General features: G+C 39.9%; 1 protein-coding gene across 3 annotated transcripts in view; it reads right to left on the bottom strand.

Moving 5' to 3' along the window:
- Positions 1-21253, bottom strand: part of TMOD3 (tropomodulin 3) — a 77675-nt gene extending 56422 nt beyond the window's left edge. For all 3 annotated transcript variants that reach the window (XR_009051371.1, XR_009051372.1, XM_057722197.1), the window contains exon 1: positions 21079-21253. The gene's annotated coding sequence lies outside the window, so the exon portion shown is untranslated. The remainder of the gene's footprint in view (positions 1-21078) is intronic.
- Positions 21254-21425: the final 172 nt, after the last annotated feature.

The following is a 21425-nucleotide window of genomic DNA, read 5'->3' as shown; positions in this document are numbered from 1 at the left end:
GACCTCTCTCCCGAACGCCAGACCATCTCAGCAATTTAACATGAGAAACTTAAAAATACAGAGTTAGGCAGCTCAATCGAGTGTTAACTTTCCTGTTAATTCTTAGCTTAATTTATTAACTTCTTAATAAATAAGCCTTCTTAACTCTAGGTTATACCTCAGAAATATTTTAAACATATGCTTGCTTTGTACAAGTAATGATATGTATTTGATGTTGAAAATTAAAGTTCCCACAAATATAGAAAAGATTGATTTTTCTGTAACCACAGTAACAAGTATTAGTCATCAAAAAAATCAACAATTTGCCTTTGCAAGGCAATCTAATCACCGTCTACCTCACATTTCTGAAGGTCGGCCAATGAGGAACAGACTCACTCCAGTAAACACCCCTCTGAGTGCCAGCCAACCAATCAACAGACTCACTCAAATAACCATGCTTCTACAGATAATGTCAAGATGGCGTCAGAAAGTTTGCCAGTCCCAGAATTCTACTCTTCCCAAAAACCCTGTATAAGAAATTGGCCTTCTTGCTCAGACAGACTGTGCCTAGCTAGCATAGCTCTCCCTAATTATAACAGGTATTAAATTCAGCTGTGTCTTTTTGTTTCAGATATTGACTATTGATTGGTAGAATGCTAAAGAACACTCAGTGATTACATATGTTTATTTTTAAATGATAAAAGTATTTCAGTGTTGATACATATTAAATAATAGTACTTAGGATCAAAATATTCCCTCTGGATAAATATCCATTAATCTTTTGAACTGAATATGGTTCACCATCCAACACTTGACAAGTATCTGATTCAATTTGCTTTGATTAAAAAAATTAAACCAATATTCCTTTTTTTTGTTTGTTTGGGCCTGGCTTCAGAAAAAATCTGGAAACAATTTAAAAATAAGTCATCTTGGGGGACTTCCCTAGTGGTGCAGTGGTTAAGGATCTGCCTGCCAACGCAAGGAACATGGGTTCAAGCCCTGGTCTGGGAAGATCCTACATGCAGCGGAGCAACTAAGCCCATGCGCCACAACTGTTGAGCCCACGTGCCACAACTACTGAAGCCCATGTGCCTAAAGCCTGTGCTCTGCAACAAGAGAAGCCACCACAATGAGAAACCCACGTACCGCAAGGAAGAGCAGACCCCGCTTGCTGCAACTAGAGAAAGCCTGCGATAGCAACGAAGACACAACACAGCCAATAAATAAATAAATAAAATTTTAAAAAATAAGATAAGTTATCTTGGGAATTCCCTGGCAGTCCAGTAGTTTGGACTCCGTGCTTCCATTGCAGGGGGCGTGGGTTTGATTCCTGGTCAGGGAACTAAGATCTCACAAGCTATGCAATGCGGCCAAAAAAACAAAAAAAAACAAAAAAAAAACTTATAAATAAAATAAGTTATCTCTACCTGGAGATTTTAACATTTAAAGCATCTAAATGCTGTCCTATTTAATGTCAGCCTTTAGTTTCCCCTCTGTTGGTTTGAGGAACATTCTCTTTGATGGAGAAGGCTGGAATAAAGAAAGTCATCTATTTATTCCTGGCATTGCTAAAGCACAGGTTGAGTATGAATATCTGTCAGGGATATTGTGCAGCAGATTCCTCACCTGCAAGGGAGTTTAAGAGTCTCAGAAGGTCATTTCCTTTTTATGAGCTTATGATTCTAAATAACATTAATTATAACCAAAAAAAATGTACTTGGCGCTCGCTGCATCCAAAACACTATGCACACAGTATTTACCTTCTAAAAAATAAAAACCATTTTATTTTAGTTGTATATAATGTATATTACTTGTGTAGTAAAGTATTTTTTAAAGGAAATAAGTTGTATACTAAACCTATCCTTCTGTTTACTGCCTCTTCTATACAATGAAGTGTAATAGGCAGTGTGTTAAATAATGATTTTTGTGGAGTTCTTAGGATGCTATGGTTGACCCAGACATGGGCACACCTGAGTGCGGTAGTTGCTCAGCACACAAAAGTTTGAGAAAATGGTGATTGATAATTCTGTGTAAAAGTTCCATGGAAACTTACCAGCCTTCACTAAGTATGAGATTATCTAAGCAGCCCTGTCTTTCCTGCCATTGCAACTGCTGCCATCTTGATTTTTTTTTTAAATGAGATCTATAGATCCCAAAAGCACAAGGAAAGAAAATAAAGTGTGAAATCTGAGGGCAGTCCAGAAAAACTTGTTAGGGCCAGAACACAGAAGAGATTTAACTGGAAGCAGGTTACTGAGGGCAACCTTAAAGTAAAAAGAAACCAGGTCATTTCTGTGACTACTAGGAGAAATACTTCATAGGTTACTCATACCACTTCAAAAACAATCTTTCAACAAGACTCTACAGAGAGACTTTGTAGCTCCCATGTGAGTACCCCCACTTCCTTTTCTGGCTCAAAGAAGCCAAACAAGCTCCTAATCGTAGCCCACCTCCTCTCTATTATTCTTTGTGGAGTTGCAGCTTCAGAGGTACAAGGCAAGGTCAGAGAGGAACCCACTCTGTCCTTGGATGAATGCCACACCAGCCACACCCTTAGCATTCCCAGTTTCTCAGTACCAAATGTTTTTCAGTCTTCTTTTTGGTTTGTTTAATAGATTGGATAGATGAGGAAACGCTCAAGCTTTTCTAAAAGTTATTGCAAACTCAAAAATATCTTAAAATAGAAATGACATCATAAACAAGTCTCTCAGGGTAATAAGGTTACAGAGCTCTTTATCTCTGCTGGTTAACCTAAAAGATTCTCCTAACAGTTATACTGTGGACAAGACCAAATATGATATGAGGTGGCTTGCAGGAAAAACTTATCAGTGCTCAGCCATCAATCAAAATGCTGAATCCATTCCAAGTATATAATGGAGAGACTGAGGGTTTTCTTTCTCTATCTCTCCCAAGGGAAGTATCGCTATGACTCATTCTTCCTCTTGCAAGAATTTTCTTAATACACCGAGTTAGTAAGCATTGAACTATATACAAAATCCTAAAATAAACTACGCTAGATCTAAAAGAAATCATGCTGAGATCAAGCTGAGTTTTATGCAGTGAACAGAAGGTAAATGGCAACATCTTTTCTCAGTTTCACCCTTCGAATTTCCTGGGCTTCAGATCAGATTTTTCCCTTCATTCTGAAAAACTCTTTTCCAACCATACCAATTTTCCCATCTTCAAATCAATGGTTGTATTTGTATACATTTATTAAGTGCCTATTACATTTAATGTGCTGTCCTGGGGAAGTGAGGCATTGGACTGGAAGGGGGTTGGAAATAGGGAGAGGAAGGGCCCATGGGAAGGAGAGGAAAATAATTCAGAAAATTGCATAAACAGATTGTTATTCTCTCTCCCCACATTATAAATGTTTCTCAAACTGGAATTTTAAAGATCATAAGAATCAAAGACATGGCAAAAATAGGGCACAGAGACTGTAATATTCAACTGTAGATTTAATGTTAAATGCAGATTCAAACTCAACACTTTAAAGTTTTCTTTGGATACACTGTTGCAGTCTCTTAATATGTAAAACTGGTGACCAGCAAAGTTGAGCATATAGTGAAAGTAAATCTGATTCTCCCTCCCACCCTCTCTTGACACCTAAGAGTACAGCCCAGGTGCACACTGAAAAGAACCCATCACTGGTTATGTCTCTTCTCCACTCCCTTTTCACATCCATGGGCATGCAGAACCCTATTCTCCAGCAACGCTATGTATCAATAATTGTGCCACAAAAAAGGATTAAGAAGTACACCACTGTTCATCTGAAAATGTGTTTATGTAGAAAAACATACCTCCAAATGAGGAAACTATCCTGGGAGAAATCAACTATTCTCAACAAGATGTGACTTGATGAAGATGTACATAATTGTTGCTGGCAATACCTGCAGACCTGCTGATTAACAGTTAATAAGGCGTCAAAGTATTCTGTGTGAAAGCTGTCCCAGCATTCTAAAAAAGTTAAGGTTTTGGTAATACATGGGACAAAGTGCTCTAAGGCAGGGGTCCCCAACCCCCAGGCCATGGACTGGTACTGGTCCGCGGTCTGTTAGGAACAGGGCAGCAGGGCTGGTGGGCGAGCCAGCTCAGCTGCGTCTGCCGCCCCCTGTCACTCCCCATTGCTCTCATTACTGCCTGGACCCCCACCCCACCCCCCTCACACACACCCCTCCTTCCATGGAAAAACTGTCTTCCATGAAACCTGTCCTTGCTGCCAAAAAGGTTGGGGACCGCTGCTCTAAGGAATTACCGAAACCAATCTAAACCGCCAAAGTAAGCCCATAAGATGTGGAAAATATCAGAGAAAGTATTGTTTTTAATATGAAGTTTCCCCAAATCAATGACCATAAAATAAATACTAACATACACACAGAATATAGCTACTATTGTTATTTGTGTTGTGTATTGTGTTACTTGTATTTGTAATTGCAAAATAATGCACGATCTTGGCCAAAATGTCAAATACTACAGTTGATAAATATCTCCCTACCCTGTCTCATTCTGCTAGCGTTTTAATCCTTCCAGACCACATTTTGTTTTGAACCAACAATCTCACTCTAATAAAATTCATTCTTCCTAATAAAATTCTACTTTTCCCCCCTTTTTGGTACAATGGGTCTGGCTGGATTGTAATGAGAATAAAACAGCAAGTTTTAAAAGTTTAATGGGAAAACTTTCAGTCTTAAAAATAAGTGAAAAGAACATTCTCAGTTTTAGCTAGGCTATGTAACTCAAGCCCCCTTTCTTTCCTAGAATAAGGAAAATCCTATTTTTAAACTGCCTGATGAATACTTCTGAGTCTTTCCTGAAGATACAACAAACTGTGACAAGTTGAAGTATTTAAGAGAATTCAATTATCACTCGAGGAGGAAAAACAAAAACAAACCAAAAATTCCAGAAAAAAATCCAGAATTCTTGGGGAGAAAAAAGCCTAGAACTTAACTCCTAGCATTGGGGGTCAGTAGGTCCATGGACTTAAGGGCTCTGTGACTTTGAGTGAGTTATTTCACTTCTCAGTTTTCTGGGCTAGATGAGGAATAACCAAGATATGCCCTAGTTCTGACAATAGACTCCTCCAGGTCCAGACAGCAAATCAAACAGCCTTTTCCCCAGTCAGCATAAATTCTGCCTCAGTCTTGAGGCAGCTACCACCAGCAGATGAGAAGTGGCAAAGGGATGAAGCCTATTCACTTCATTCCCGGGCTCAGTGTCCTCAGGTCCCTTCTACCTCTAATGCCTATGATCTTAAGGAAACATTAACCCAAACTTGGGGGAAAAAATAGTAACCTGCCCTCATCACTGCACACTGAACAATAAATATGAAGAAAGGAAAACTATGAGAGCTGAATCATGCTAGGTAAGCACAAAAACAATACAGTGAAATACTTTAGGAAAGTGACATGAAAAACCAGAACAGATTTAAACAATGAAAAAAGTAAATAATGAAGTTAAACTTGGGCCTATGTCATCAAGTACTAGAGAAAAAGAAGTTAAAGTTCAATGATCATATTAATAAATGCTTTCCTGAAAAGTTGCCAAATAAAGCAAATTTCTACAGATCATTTCCTATTTTCCCATAATAAAATCAGAAATGTTTCTATGAAAATATGAATTCCCAATACATCATAAATCGTAAGAATGAATGCAAAAGAATTTTAATCACAAAATTAAATATAAATTTTAGTAACAATAAAAATACTGAAGTATAAAGCAGCACATGCACTTCTGTCTTGTTCTTTATTTCATTTTCTCTTTTTAAAATAAATTTTAAAGTATCTAACTACTGTCTCTATTTTAATTAGATTTTAAAACCAAGACACTCAAGAGTAGGACAGTACTGGAAGATATTGGGAAAAAGACGTTAGAACAAGGAAAATCGATTGGGAAAGTAGATTTGGAATTTAGGAAAGAGACTTTTGAGGAACAGGCTTCATAAAGGCTTCAGTTTCAGATGGTGACATTCTAAGGAACTTTAGAGGAGTCACTCAATTCCATTAATTCACCCATGTCCATTCCTCAAATCTGGCCCACTTTTCTCTATACTGCAAGAAACACTAATGGTTAACAAATGAGCCCAACAGTCCTTCCAAATCTGAAAGTCTAAGATCACTCAACTTTTAAAAATAAGTGTGTTGGCAATAACTTGGAAAGATCCACAAGAACCAGAGACAAACTAGAGAGCTAAAGATACAGGAAGAGTGTTCACTAGATATCCAGTGGTCCCTTTTGAGTTTTGTATCATGTGCATTTATTCCATTTTTAATTTAAAAACTCCATCATTTGTTGCATTTTGCTGCTGTGTATGAAAAAACAGTAACAAACATTGCCTCTGACTTTTTGCATGCCACCAATAGCAAAAAGTGCTTTGGTGGAAAAGCAAAACAACAAAAAGCATTAGCCATTAGAGAGTCCTATTAAAAGAATTTCAGAACATTAATTAAGGAGAAAAAAACTAACGATCTATGAGACCAATAGTAAAAATCATTTAAAGAGATACATAATTATATAATCTCCCAAGCTCCACAGCTTGGGACCAAAGGCCCTATATAATTGAAACTCTGAAACTGGGATGGGGCCAGTTTTCTTTTTCCCTAAGGAAACATCAAGAGAAATAACTTTTCTGAAGTTCTGTGCAGGCTTTCAAAGCCTTGTGTTTCTGGACCCTGCCCCTTCCCAGGAAGGGTTCCAGTACCTAGGGAAATTTCTGGAGTCTCATAAAGAGAGGAAGTAAAAACAATGCTTTACCAAGCCCTCGCTCCTACGGACAAGCAAACTCCTTGCCTGACTAAGCTCTTGCCTTCCTGTGCGAATGATGTTGATCACAGTCACCTGACTATGCTTCCTGAAACAGTACTTTTACATTTCATTCCTTTGCTAAGAATTTTTTTCTTATTTGTTAGGTGCTTGTATTTTGATAGTTTCTCCGGTGATTTTGATAAAACTCTACCTTCCTACTTTCACTAAGAATTATTAGGAATCCTCAGCTCTAATTAGGCTGTTATCCTCAAGGTCTCACAGATATCCCAAGTTCACCTTTACCTCTTTGCTTCATTTGTTTCCCTAAATGGTCTGCACTTCTCTTCAACAATCCTCCCTACCCCAACCTCAAATTTCATTTTTCCATTCTATTCAAACTTGGATATTCTTTAAAGACTAGCTCAAGTCCATCTTCTCCAAAGCCTTACCTAGCTCCTCCAGCACTACTTGGCCTCTTCCACTCTGAAGGTCAACAACACTCAGGATGCACCATACCATTTAGCCCCAATACTTGCCACTGATTCAGGCGTCTGGTGCCCCGTCTGCTACGAACGCATGCTCCCCAATGGACCATGCCTCACTCCTACAGGGTGAAGTATTTCATACATACCTTTGGAGAAACAGCACACTTATGACTTTTAGGGATATCACTCGTTTTACCCTAATCAACTTCAGGGGACTAGAGACATGCCAAGATTTGCTATAGCAATTACTGAATTAATTTTCAGACTAACGTGAAGAAGCAGTTATGTTTGGAGAGGCACATGCCTAAACTTACATAATGAGTCGATGTCTCAAGGGGGACGTAGGGAACACAAAACCAATCAGAGAGATTCGGAAGGCCCTGGAGTCAGGGTATAATTCTCATCAGGTGGAGAACACCTAAGATGAGAGAATGAGTTCCCTCAGTTAATGCCAAAAAGAAGCCATTCTTCAAGAAAATGGCACTGTCCCACCACTTTGACTCTGTGTCCCGACTTTAGAGAACGTCATTGTTAATGAAGTACTACGATATCCAGAGTGAGTAACCGAAGCATCACCAACAGATGGGGTATGTGTAAGTAACCACGTGGCAGCCAGGGGCAAGACCACACAACCCACCGTAAGTGATCTTGGGAACAAAAAGGGAAAAGGGCAAGATGCCTGTCCTCTTAAAAAGACAGCACTGAAGGTTTTGATAGGAAAAAGTTATTTGCTATTATTGAATTACATGCTTAAGAAGGATGAATTTTATGATATGTAAATTATGCCTCAGTAAAACTGTTTAAAAAAATTTTTGGTGACTTGAGCTGGAGCACTTGCATGTGGTGAAGCAACTGACAGTCCACAGGAGAGGGTATCACAGATTTTTACTGGAATTTCAAGACAGAAGACAAAACCGCTGGTGCAAAAACTGAAATTGTTCATCATATTAAGATAGGAGAGTTCTCTATAAATAATAAAAACTAACAAAATATAGCCTTTGAGAAATACATATACACACACAATAAAAACTAAACCATAGAGAACTACTGAAATAATAAGAACCATACAGCTAGTAGGGATAGTTTCTGAGAAAGGAAGATGGAGGGGGGGGGGGGTATGGAAAGAAAAACAAATTAATATTTAAGACTGGTGATAGCTGAAAAAAAGCAGAACTGACGAAAGAAAGGAAGTCTTAGAAATCATTGCTATTGGCCAAGAAGCTTGGTTTACTGCCCCCAGAGTCATAAGGTCTGCCTTGACATAGGTTCTTTTAAAAAAGGCTAAGGGACATTTTTCCTTTAATAGCAAACAAGGAAAATCAAGAAAGCCACACAGAAAGAAGTGAAGGCAACTTAATGCAGAGCAGGAGAAGAGGTTACTGAGAGCTTACTAGAAGGACTCAAAATGGGAGTTTAGGATAATACTCAAATTAACACTTATGACACCAACAGTAAACTAATATTTTAAAGCGATAGAATAAAACTGTTTATATCTTTCTTACATCTTAGAAACAAGTTTCTTTCATTTACCTGAGTTTCTCAGATTAAAAGAGGCCATATGCCATATTCCAACACAATGAAGAGAAAAATAAAGGAATCAATTTTTATTTGCATACCTGTTATATGCCAGGTATTTACTTTACCAAATACATCTCCTCATAATAAGTCTGCAAAATACTGCTATCTCCATTTCATAAATGAAGTGGCTTTATTCTAAGGCTCAAAATAAAGAGCTTGCTCAAGGATATATAACTTCTTTCTCAACAGTGGATGTAAGATTTGAACCTGACCCTAAAATCCATGCTTTTGATACTATACCATACTGCCTCTATAAGATACTTTCTTTCTACCATGTTTTTACTTTTATGTTACTACACACCACACATTAATAGAAGCAAATTACTGAAACAACAGTAATTGGCAACAAGAAGCCAGGCTGGAGGCAAAAGGGAAGGAAAAACTAAGTAACTAAAACACAAAAGTGTGGGAGGATTTAATGTAATTACCAATAGTCTATAAACTGCAACAAACTCAGAAGGCAATTCAGTAGCACAAAATAATAACTGATGCACACAATGAATTCTAAACTCTATATCCTCCAAATCATCTTGGTTAACTTAACTTTGAAGAACTTCATTTAAGAAGACCAGGAAAGGGACTTCCTTGGTGGCACAGTGGTTAAGACTCCGCCTGCCAAAGCAGGGGACACAAGTTCAAGCCCCAGTCCGGGAAGATTCCACATGCCTCAGAGCAACTAAGCCTGTGTGCCACAACTACTGAAGCACTCGTGCCTAGAGCCTGTGCTCTGCAACAAGAAGCCACCGCAATGAGAAGCCCGCACACCACAAGGAAAAGTAGCCCCCGCTTGCTGCAACTAGATAAAGCCTGCGTGCAGCAACAAAGACCCAACACAGCCAATAAATAAATATATTAAAAAAAAAAAAAAAGGAATGTTTGTAAAAAAAGAAAAAAAAAACAACATCTCAATCTTCTTAAGATATTTCACTTTGTAACCCTGGGCAAAATAGTGAACTACCTTTTGTCTCTGTTTTCTCATCTGTAAAATGAGAATAAAAATAGTACCTATCTCATGGGGCTGATATATTAATTTATTAAATGAATACATATAAATCACTTAGAACAGTTCTTGACACAGAGCAAGTGTTCAATAAATTTTAGCTAATAAAGTCATTATCTTCAAAGTTCATTTTTAAGGAATACTTCATTAGTTCATACTAGGTAAATGAGATATTACCATACTAAGATCCACATAATCCAGACGATTAGTTGCAAAGATTGGGTAAGAGCAATGAAGATTTAAAAAGAGAATATAAAAAAAGTGAGACAACGAATGCACAAAGAAAGCAGCAGAAGAGAGGTGTTAAGTCACCATTTTGCCTACACTTCTATCAGCATTTATCTCATCATAATCAGGTGCTTAATATGTATCTTCTTCACAGGCTGGGAGCCCTTTAAGGACAGGCACTTTTTTTTATATTATCAGCCCAACATAGTGCCTGCAACATAGCAGATACTAAGTATATAACAAAATAATAAGGGGGGGTGGGACTCAGTAAGATTTGAGATCAATGATGCGAGTACCTATTTTACCATATCCTATTACTTTTTATTTAATTGATTATCAGTATTCTGCTCTATTCTTTCTGAACTAGGAAATAAATTTCAAACGTTTAAAAAACAGTTAATTTGCTCTAAAATTAGAAATCTTTCAAATGATGATAAAACAAATTGTGGTAATTTATTTTTAATATTAAAAATATTTCCCTGATTAGCCTGGTATGTCCAAAAGGTAATCCTAATGGTCAAATGATCAGAGTCATAGCAATAAACAAAGAGACACACCTACTTTTTAGCTGTTAATCTGCCAGATGCACTGCAGATACAAAAATGATAAGACATGGTCACTTCCCTGTGACCTCTGTACCAAAGTAAGCATGTTTGGGGATGACCAACCCTAAATCCCCTTGTCTGGGACCACCCTTACCCCGGGCCCTGCGAAGTACACAATCGTAACAATGTCCCCTCCCTCACAGATACAGGGAGTATCCCTAGCCCAAGCAAGATAGATCAAATCCAATTCTTCCCCAGGAATTTGGAAGGCTGAGAAACAAAACCTAGGTTGAGAGATCATATATCATCCAGTCTAGGCTGGAGGCAGCATCACAACAAGCATCACAGCAAGCCAGAGTCACAGTTCAGCTGAAGCTAAGGGGAAGGCAGAAACCAAGAGACAGCAGAGAAAGCCAATCTATAAAGGAGAGACTGGAGGAGGAGGGCTGGGGCATTTGCCTCAGGTGCAAGATTGAAGAGGGCACCAAGAAACTCAGTCATCCAGATAGCTACTAGTGTTCTAGACAGTACTTTTAAAAATTCAAATTACTGCTCTGAAATGGAGCAGAGGCACCGAAAGAAGCGGAAGAGAGTCCATACAAACTGCAGTCAGAGTGAGGAAGGGCAGGGGCTTTCCAAGAGCCTACTCTGGGTTCCAGCTGTAGTTCATTTCAAGGAGCTCAGTTGCCTTAACAGGGTAAAAACCCACTACAACTCCCAGCCCCGCTGTCATACCTTCTAGCAGGCTCGCTTAAGTGGGTGGTGTTCCTGAGACCTAAGAACCTTGATTAATAAACTCTATTTGGGAAAATGAGACATGCACATAAAGCTTTTTTTTTTTTTTAAATCAAGGCAATATATATTTAACTGACAAAAGAATGGTACTGGCAATTAGCGCTACAGAAATTCAGAGATCACTGTGGGTGGTCAGGGCCTAGCTTTACCTAGATAGAGAAGTGGGGAGGAGCAATATCTAAGCAAAGAGGTCAAAGTACATGCTAAAAAAGGGGTGGGAGGAGGATGGGAAGTGAGCCAGGGAAAGGAGAGGAAGAAAAGTAAAGTGAAGGCAAAGGCATGATCTTCACACACCCTGTATTATAGCCAAAGAAGTAAATACAGTTCCTCCAACCCTCAGATTACACTGTTCATTACACTTGAAATATCCTTTTCCCCCTTTTTTCATGTTCAAATCCTTTCACAACTTTCAGGGACCAGTTCAAATATTTCTTTGAAGAGGCCTCCCTATCCTATTCAAAAGGAGTTATAAGCCAGAACTCCTATTTGGCAGTGGGAAAAGATAGGAAAGAGGATGTGGCAGATGGGAAGGCTGACTACGAAGCTGAATGCCACGACAAGGGCTGTTCTCTGGTGGGGAGCAAACAATATTCAGGAGTTCACTTGTGTTGTCATCCCATGTTTTAGGAGAGTAGGAAGTGAGATCAGTTGACCAGGAGGAGTAATGGGGGCTCAAGAAAAGTGGCAAAGAAAAAGCAGATGTAGAGGGTAGCTAACAGAAGGGCCGAGATGCACAGAAGGCTTTGCGGAGGTAAAAATGTGCAAATCTGTCGAGGTCCATTTCTGTGTATGGTTCTGTGATTTTCTCTAAGAAACTGTAGATCTTTGGGACAAACGAGTGGAAAAAAAGGGGGGGGGGGTTGACTTTTAAATAATCATTTGATATTTCCCAATCAAATTCAGCTTTCTTCCCATCTCCCCCATCCCAACCCACCCACCCTCAATCCTGCCCTCAAGGCAAGCAAGCATCCCAGTGGCAAAGAAAGGAAGGAAGGGAGGAAAGGAGGGAAGGAGGGAGGGAGGAAGGAAGGGAGTGAACAGTTCTTTACGAATACTTCCTTGGGTTAATAATCACTCACCATGGACAAAAAAAATAATCCTGGGGTTATATCAAATCTTGCCATGATTGCCCCAGGGTAACAGCTGCCTGAAGATGTCAGACTTATAATGTATAAGTTTGTATACAATACAGTGTATCTATGCATATCAAGGAAATATTCCTTAACAACTCCTCATTAAAATGATAACACCACCCCCAGGAAATTAAAATATTTTGTTGTTTATGCTTTTCCATGTGGAAATCTCCTACTTTACAACTGATAACATCTCGCTCAAAAGGACTGTTATACAATAAGCTAATTACAACAATCTTACCTACAAGTCTATATACATATTAAATAATACGAACATATCAGACAATTGCTACTGGTTTAAAAGATTACAAACTCTAAAGTGTTTTAAGCACCCAGGAGAATACACTTGAAATAAACTCAATTTGCCATCACCTTCTCATTCACTCTTGTCCACTCAGGCCTCATTTCCTCCCAGCTTACCATATTTTCACCCATTTTCTCACCTACACTTCAGGAATTGTGTTCACATGTACGTATATGTAGTGATACTAGTGCTTAGATATGCCCAGATTGAAACTGTTTATTTGTAAAGGGTTATCTCCATGTATCAGTTACCTCAGTTTGTACGTTTGTCTTGGCGTGTTTGTGCTCCTCCGCTAGTGAGTAGGTGTAAGTGTTTGAGCATATGTACCTGAGGGAGTGTATCTCTCTACAGGTCAAAAAGTATGCACATCTGTGGAGGAACCTAGCCTATCATACGATTCTCAAAGCAAACTATTAAGAGTATAAGGGCAAAAGAGGCCAGTCACTAAAGACTATGTATTGTATGATTCCATTTATATGAAATGTCCAGAATAGGCAAATCCACAGAGACAGAAAGCAGAATGGTTGCCTATGGCTAAGAGGGGGTTGAGAAGAAGTAGGCTGTGACTACTAATGGGCAAGGGATTTCTTTTCTTTTCTTTTAATTTATTGATATTTATTTATTTGGCCATGCTGTGCAGCATGTGGGATCTCAGTTCTCTGACCAGGGATCAAACCCATGCCCCCTGCACTGGGAGCACAGAATCTTAACCACTGGACTGCCAGGGTCTCAGGGGTTTCCTTTTGGTGTGAGGAAAATGTTCCAAAATGAATTGTGGTGATGGTTGCACAACTCTGTGAATAAACTGAAATGCACTGTCTTGCTTTAAATGGGTGAACTGTATATGTGAATCATATTTCAATAAAGCTGTCATACCCTAAAAAAAGAGAGACAGAGAGAATAAGGAGGCCAAAGTTGTCCTGCATTTCCATGGAAGGGTATCCCTGTCTTAGGAAATCTTCAATTTTAATTAAGCTCTGGATTCAAGATTTCCCACTGCTAAACCCCTCTAGTGGTCTCATCTCCATCTCCAGCTTTATCTTTATTAACAAGGGTGACTCGAGTATAGAACACGGTGTCCACTGGCTACCACAGAAAAGGACATGTACACTATGATTTCAACGATAGCCACATATGTATGTGAATGAACAAAGGAAGGAAATGAGGAAGGAAATGAGAAAAAGTGAAATAGTTATATTAGAGTAATATGGAGAAGGTGATGTTCTTTTAAAAATGTTATCATTGTATTGTCTTATCAGTCAATAAAATCTGGAAGAAAAATGAACCAACCTGTCTCCTTAGAAACTGTTCCAAGACAAATTCAGGAATTGTGTGTCAAAAAGGATTGGATTGGAGTAATGTAGTAGAAAGATGAAAACTAAAATGTATGGGTTGTATATATATTTACATCTATCTTGACCAAGTCAATAAACAAGAAAATATTAAGCTCTCTATAGCTTGCTCAGGGTGCAACTGATAATGAAATGAGGTCACCTCCGTTAACTCAATCCAAAGAAACGCCATTTAAAATTAAAATTTAGGGACTTCCCTGGCAATCCAGTGGTTAAGACTCTGTGCTTCCACTGCAGGGGGTTCGGGGATAGGGAACTAAGATCCCACATGATGAGGGGCGCAGCCAAAAAAATTAATAAAATTTAAATTCATTATTAGCACCTACATCAGGAAATACATGGTACCTAGCCCTGGATCAATCCTGGTCTAATTGCTGTATGGAAGAGGTGCATAAAAATTGTTATTGTTTTGTTTGTTTGTTTTAAAGATCCAGGGCCCTTCTCAAGGAACTGACAATATAAGCACAACTAAAATGCAAAGTAGCTCAGCTGATTTTCAGTTAAGTTGCCAAGTCAATGTAATGGAAAAAGGAAAAAAATTTTTAACCTATGTTGCTGGAACTATTGGATACCTGTATGAAGGGAAAATAAACCTAAACCCCCACCTCCCAACATAACACAAAAATTTGAGACGGCACAAAGACCCAAAACGTAAAACCTAGAACAAGAAAGCTTTAAAGAAGAAAACAGAGTATCTTTGCAACCCTAGGGATAGGCATAAAAAACACTAACCATGAAATTAAAAATTGATAAAATAACTCCACAAAAAATTTCTGCTCATCACATCATTAAAAAAATATATAGAAAAGCCAAAGCCTAGGTAAAAAAAATCTCCAACACATGTACCAGACAAAGGACACGTATGCAGAATAAAGAACTACAAACAATAAAAAGATGAACCATTCAATGAAAAAATAGGCAAAAGACTTGAACAGATGCTTCACAAAAGAAAATACAGGATAGCTAATTAGCATATGATAAAGCCTTCAACATCATTAATTGTCAAGAAAATGCAAATTAAAACCATAATGAGGGACTTCTTAGGTGGCGCAGTGGTTAAGAATCTGCCTGCCAATGCAGGGGACACGGGTTCGAGCCCTGGGCTGGGAAGATCCCACGTGCTGTGGAGCAACTAAGCCCGTGCGCCACAACTAGTGAACCCACGTGCCACAACTACTGAAGCGTGAGTGCCTAGAGCCCCTGCTGCACAACAAGAGAAGCCACCGCAATGAGAAGCCCTTGCACTGCAAGGAAGAGTAGCCCCCGTCTGCTGCAACTAGAAAAAGCCCACAGGCAGCAAGGAAGACCCAACACAGCCAAAAAATAAATAATTAATTAAAAACAACAAACAAACATCAACAACAGAAACAGAAGTTCAGGGACTTCTCTGGCAGTCCAGTCATTAGGACTCGGTGCTTTTACTGACATGACCCCAAGTTCAATCCCTGGTTGGGGAACTAAGATTCTGCAAGCCTCACAGTATGGCTAAAAAAAAGAAAAAATTTTTTTAATAAAAAGAAGTTCTAAGGTGGGCAAAAAAAAAAAAAATTGGGGGCTGTTTCTCTTCCTGGGTGGGGCCGGCGGAGGCGTACCAAAACTGTTTCGCTCCCTGGAGAAAAATAAAATTAAATTAAATTTGGAAACCTTCCTGGTGGTCCAGTGGCTAAGACTCCTCTCTCCCAATGCCGCAACTAAGAGTTCGCATGCAGCAACTAAAGATCCTATAGGCAGCAACAGACCCGGCGTGTCCCAACTAAGACCAGGTGCAGCCAAATAAATATTTTTTTAAAAAGCTGTGTTTAAAAAAAAAAAAAAGCTGTGTAAAAAAAATTAAAATTTGTCAACTAGAACTCATATAAGCCACTTTGGAGAACTGTTTGGCAGCTTTTTTTTTTTTTTTTAATATTTATTTTATTCATTTATTTGGTTGCACCAGGTGTTAGTTGCAGCAGGCGGGCTCCTTAGTTGTAGCATGCATGTGGAATCTAGTTTCCTGACCAGGGATCTAATCCTGGCCCACTGCATTGGGAGCTCAGAGTCTTAACCACTGCACCACCAGGGAAGTGAAGTCCTGGTCTGGCAACGTTTTAACAAAGTTAAACATATATCTTACCCTGTGACTCAGTAATTCCACTCCTAGGTATTTATCAAGAGAAATAAAAACATTTATCCACAGGAGACTAGTAAAAGAATGTTCATAACAACCTTATTCCTAATAGCTCAAATCTAGAAATAGCCCAAATACCCATCAAGAAGAAATGAGATAAACAAATTGGGGTATATTCATACAATGGAATACTATCATCAATAAAAGAGAACAAACCACTGACACAACACAGACAAATCTCAGAAACATTATGTTACAGGAAAGAAGCAGACACAAAAAAGTACATACTTCTGTGTGACTCCATTTACGTCAGGTTCAAGACTAGGCAAAACAAACTTACAGTGTCACAAAAAACGAGTAAGAAAGTGGTAACCTTTGGAGGGTGAGTGAGAGAAATGGCTGGAAAGGGGCATGAGGGTACTTTCTATGGTGATAAAAAATATTTTCTATCTCTTTTGGTAGAAGTTACAGTGTATAAAATTGGCAGAACTCCTTGAACTGAATACTTAAAATATGTGCATTTTATTGAATGTTAATTACACCTCAGTAAAAAAATACAGAACAGCACTCCGCTTCCACATATAAATTAATGATTTTGTTTCAAATGAAATTCTAGAATCCCCCCCCCCCCACGTTCAATTACTTGCCACTTTGGATTACTGACATCTCTATTCCTTCATTGTTGTAAATCACCTAGTGGGTTACAAATGCATATAGGAAGATAGGTATAAGTATATATGTTCATGTTTAATTTTTCATAAATGGCAAATGAAGTTTATTTTTTTAAAGTCCTTATTGAGGCCGTTTCTCACCTCTGAGATGGCCCACACTCTGTCTGTGGAGTGTTTGTCTCTGCATACACTTCCTATTATCACTTTGTCTCTCACTGAATACTTTCTGTGATGAGACATCAAGAACCTGAGCTTCATTAAGTCCTGAAACCAGCAGTAAACACAATTTGTCTTTATACCTGAATTCGTGGATCATCAAGTTTGTTCCCTTACAGATGCCATCAAGTACTTCTATGTTGGCTGCTTCTAACTTCAGACCTTGAGTTTTGGTCTGCATCCTACCACCTGGACCAGTGCATGCCACATAGCTGTGACAGGTCTTACTTGCTGCACACAGGATCCTTAGTTGCAGCATGCACAAGGGATCTAGCTCCCCTACCAGGGATCAAACCTGGGCCCCCTGCAATGGGAGCATGGAGTCTTACCCATTAGACCACCAGGGAAGTCCCAGCAACACCTGGGATCTTAGTTCCTGGACCAGGGATTGAATCCATGCACCCTGAAGTGGAAGTGCAGAGTCTTAACCACTGGACCATCAGCAAGTCCCCACATCTTTCTTTCTTTTTAAATAAATTTATTTATTTAAAAAAAAATAAAGTCCTTATTGAATTTGTTACAATATTGCTTCTGTTTCATGTTTTGCTTTTTTGGCCGCAAGGCATGTGGGATCTTAGCTCTCCGACCAGGGATCAAACCCTCACCCTCTGCGCTGGAAGGTGAAGTCTAAACCACTGGACCACCAGGGAAGTCCCGCAAATCAAGTTTAATTCTTCACAATTTCAATATGTACCTAATGGACGATGAGAAGTTCAGCAGAATTTTCTGTTTTCTATACCATTTTCCTCTCAATGATTTTATAGTTGTCATTTTAGAGGGTCTGAGACAACTGACTGAAAAAGAGTAAGGCATGTAAATCGAATGTCAACTATTTTAATCAAGATAGAGTCATATATATTTAAATTTAAGAACTGAAAAGCATGAAGAATAACTTGCCAGCTAATTTGAACTTTAAATGATAACGCATCCTGAGGACTTCCTAGGTGGCGCAGTGGTAAAGAATCCACCTGCCAATGCAGGGGACACAGGTTCGAGCCCTGCCCTGGGAAGATTCCACATGCCACGGAGCAACTGAGCCCATGTGTCACTACTATTGAGCCTGTGCTCTGGAGCCCGTGAGCCACAACTACTGAGCCCATGTGCCGCAACTATTGAAGCCCACGTGCCTAGGGCCCATGCTCCACAACAAGAGAAGCCACTACAATGAGGAGCCTGCGCACCACAATGAAGAGTAGCCCCTGCTCTCAGCAACTAGAGAAAGCCCGTGTGCAGCAACGAAGACCCAGCACAGCCAATAAATAAATAAAATAAATAAATAAATTTATAAAAAAAAAAAAGACACAGCTGAACTGTTTAAAAAAAAAAAAAAGATAACGCATCCTGAATAACAAGAGTGGTGTATATCAGACCTGAAAACCACCAAGACCTCTTCTTCTGTTGTACTGAGTCTTCCCCTGTGCCTCTATCAAGGTCTATTTTCATCTTCACCACCTCTCACCCTCCCTAGGATACTGCTCAGATTTAACTAGCTGGCTATTTAGCCAGCTCACCCCAAGTTCCAGATAAATTAATTTATGAAACTGTACTATATCCTATGTAGATATGTCATAAACACACTCAAACCGTATAGAGAGTATAGCCTGGGGAAAAACAGATGATCACTGGGTGGGGAAAAAGATGACTTCATTGTTTCCCACTCCCACAACTGTAGATCTCTCCCTCTGAACTCCTACCACAAGAGTTTTTATTCTCTATAGACAACTCTTACAGTGCTCTGAACTATAAACAAGTATACATGCCTAATCTCAGAGACAGCAGGCTCCCAGACAAAAAACATGTCTTCTACGTCTGTATTCACCACGAGCCTAAGATAGTACCTTGAACAGATGGGGCAAAGCGCATGCTGAATTAGTGAATTATGGAATTAATGTGAATGAAAACAGTTGAGGGTGGAAGAGGAGGAGAGAAAAAAAAAAACCTGAGAAGAGGACGCAAAGAGAAATGAGAAGGGAAAGAGCAAACAGGGAGAAAAAAGAAAAGGAGAAAACTTGTGAAGGAAATTATTTTTGTTAGAGTAGGATTACTTTTTCTAAATTGAGAGTTGGAAAAAGCCACCGCTACCCATCTTATATCACAGCTACCAGCACTGGTCTTTAAACTGTCATTATAAACACTTTAAAACATCTCCCAACCCTTGATATTCAAAGTGTGGTCTCCCACTGCAACTACAGTATTCCCTTTCTGACCAGCAGATTCCAAGCCCCCACTTCAAACCTACAAGTTCCTGGGTGATTTATGCGTGTTAAAAGTTTGAGAAGCACCACCTTACACCCTTCAAGTCCTTTCTGTTGTTTACTGAAACTGTGTTTTATTTAAATAGACCTGTAGCTGAAACTTGAAAAATCTCTTGATTAGAGAAAACTGACCATTGTAATCGGATTTGATCTGTACATATTTAACTTTAGGTTAAATTATTAATTACAGAGCAACTTGGCCTGGAGGGTATACCACAAAACTTTGTAATTAATCATAACAACATGATTAAAAGAAATTAAGCATTAGGTCAGTGACATCCTCAAGAACTCAGTTTTGTTCCTTCATGCCTAGCACATGGCTTGGAATGACAGTTGTGGCCCATGTTTCCTGAGTGAATAAAATAAATGAATTTTTAAAATCGGATATCTGGGGCTGACAATCTTGGAGTCACCTGGCTGAATAACCTCATTTTAAAGATGAGCAAACTAGAAATCCTGAGAGGTTCAAAAGCAAGGAAGCTCAATGAGCCAAAATATACTGCATCTCACATTTTCCCTTTTTGTTTCTTTCCTAGGAATGTGTTAGAAAGGTGATTCTAAGTATTCTAATAAAATGATGTGATGGGGTAAAAAGTTGCCAAGGACTAGGAAGAAGGGACTAGCAAAGGTAAATGAGGTTGGACAAAACTATTTTTCTCAGCCTAATATATTTTTGGACAGATCAATTAATCAATTTAATCTGCTGAAAAAATAATCTGAAGGTATTCTCAGAAAAAGAAACACGAGCTGCATGAAAATGTTACAAACCGAGGGAGACCGCACATAACTAACTTAAATCTCCACAGGTTTATTATTTCCTGTTCAAGTATGACCTCCTGGGATAAGTTTTACTGCAGTGTTCATTACCAGATGACTTTTGGTTTTAAGAGAAGCCAAGGGCAAGCTGGAAATACGATTCTTAACTAAACATAAAACCCCCCAAAACCAAAACAAAAAACCCCCTGCAGCTGATTCTCATTTATTTGTAATCAGAATGCAGGCTTGCAGAGGAAACACACCAATTTCTGTAAGCAAAAATATAATGACCCAGTCACGTCCTCAAAACAAACCAACATACAAACTTCACAGCCGGATCCAGCTGTGCTGCACAGGAGCCAGGAATTTATTCTAAGAGCAGATAGATCAAAACAGCGAACGCAAGACAAGCCAGATTTCAATCAAAAGGAAAGGGTGTGCCCTATTTTTTTTTTTTTTTTTTCTTTTTCTTTCCTCTTCTTTTCAACTTTCACCCAGCAGAAACCTTTGAAGGAGTCTTGGTGAGAAAACCTTTTCGGACGCTAGCTCCCCGAGCTACACCTCTGGGGGGTGGAAGGGGTAGGCAGCCCGAGCTCGCACGGCCAGGGCCCGCGCAGGCTCCAGCCGGGAGGGGAAGGGGCCGGTCCCGAACCCGGCAAGGCTGGGCCCGCGAGTGTGATTCATCAGCAACTCAGGATTCGCGCGCCTCCACCACAGGCGACGCCCAGCGGGTCCCACGGCGCCTACCCCGGCCCGTTCGCCCCGAAGCAGCCCCCAGAGTCCCCTCGCTCCCCGAGAGGGGCTGGTACGGAAAGAGATCGCAGCCGGGCGGCTGGAAGGCAGCAACCTCTCCCGCCTCACCCACCATGGCCGGTGAGACTCCCTGCCCGCGCCCGCAGACGGACTTCCTGGAAAGCACCGAGCTGGGCTTACCTGACTGGCGCCCGCTGGGGCCACCGACCTTCTTCACAGACCCGCGGGGACGGCCTGCCGCTGGGGTTCCCAGTACCCGCCCGTCTGCCTGCGTCCGCCTCCCAGGGAGTTGTCGGATCCACCCGCCTGCAGCTCCCCTAACTCGACGGCGCTGGTTCCCACTCCGCCGCGGACGCGCGTGCGCACTCCCAGGTCGCTGGGCATCCTGGGAGTCGTAGTTCGAGCGAGAAAGGCGCGGCTCAGCGCAGAGCCTAGTCTTTTCTACGTGCAGGAAGTTAGAAGAGACAGGATACGAAGGCTTACCCCAGGCTGAGAAGACGTCCTGTACTCGTGGAAATATCTACTTT

Source organism: Hippopotamus amphibius, chromosome 2 (genome assembly GCF_030028045.1).
Source record: "Hippopotamus amphibius kiboko isolate mHipAmp2 chromosome 2, mHipAmp2.hap2, whole genome shotgun sequence".
Classification (NCBI taxonomy): Eukaryota; Metazoa; Chordata; class Mammalia; order Artiodactyla; family Hippopotamidae; genus Hippopotamus; species Hippopotamus amphibius.
This window is presented reverse-complemented; position numbering and strand designations above follow the sequence as displayed.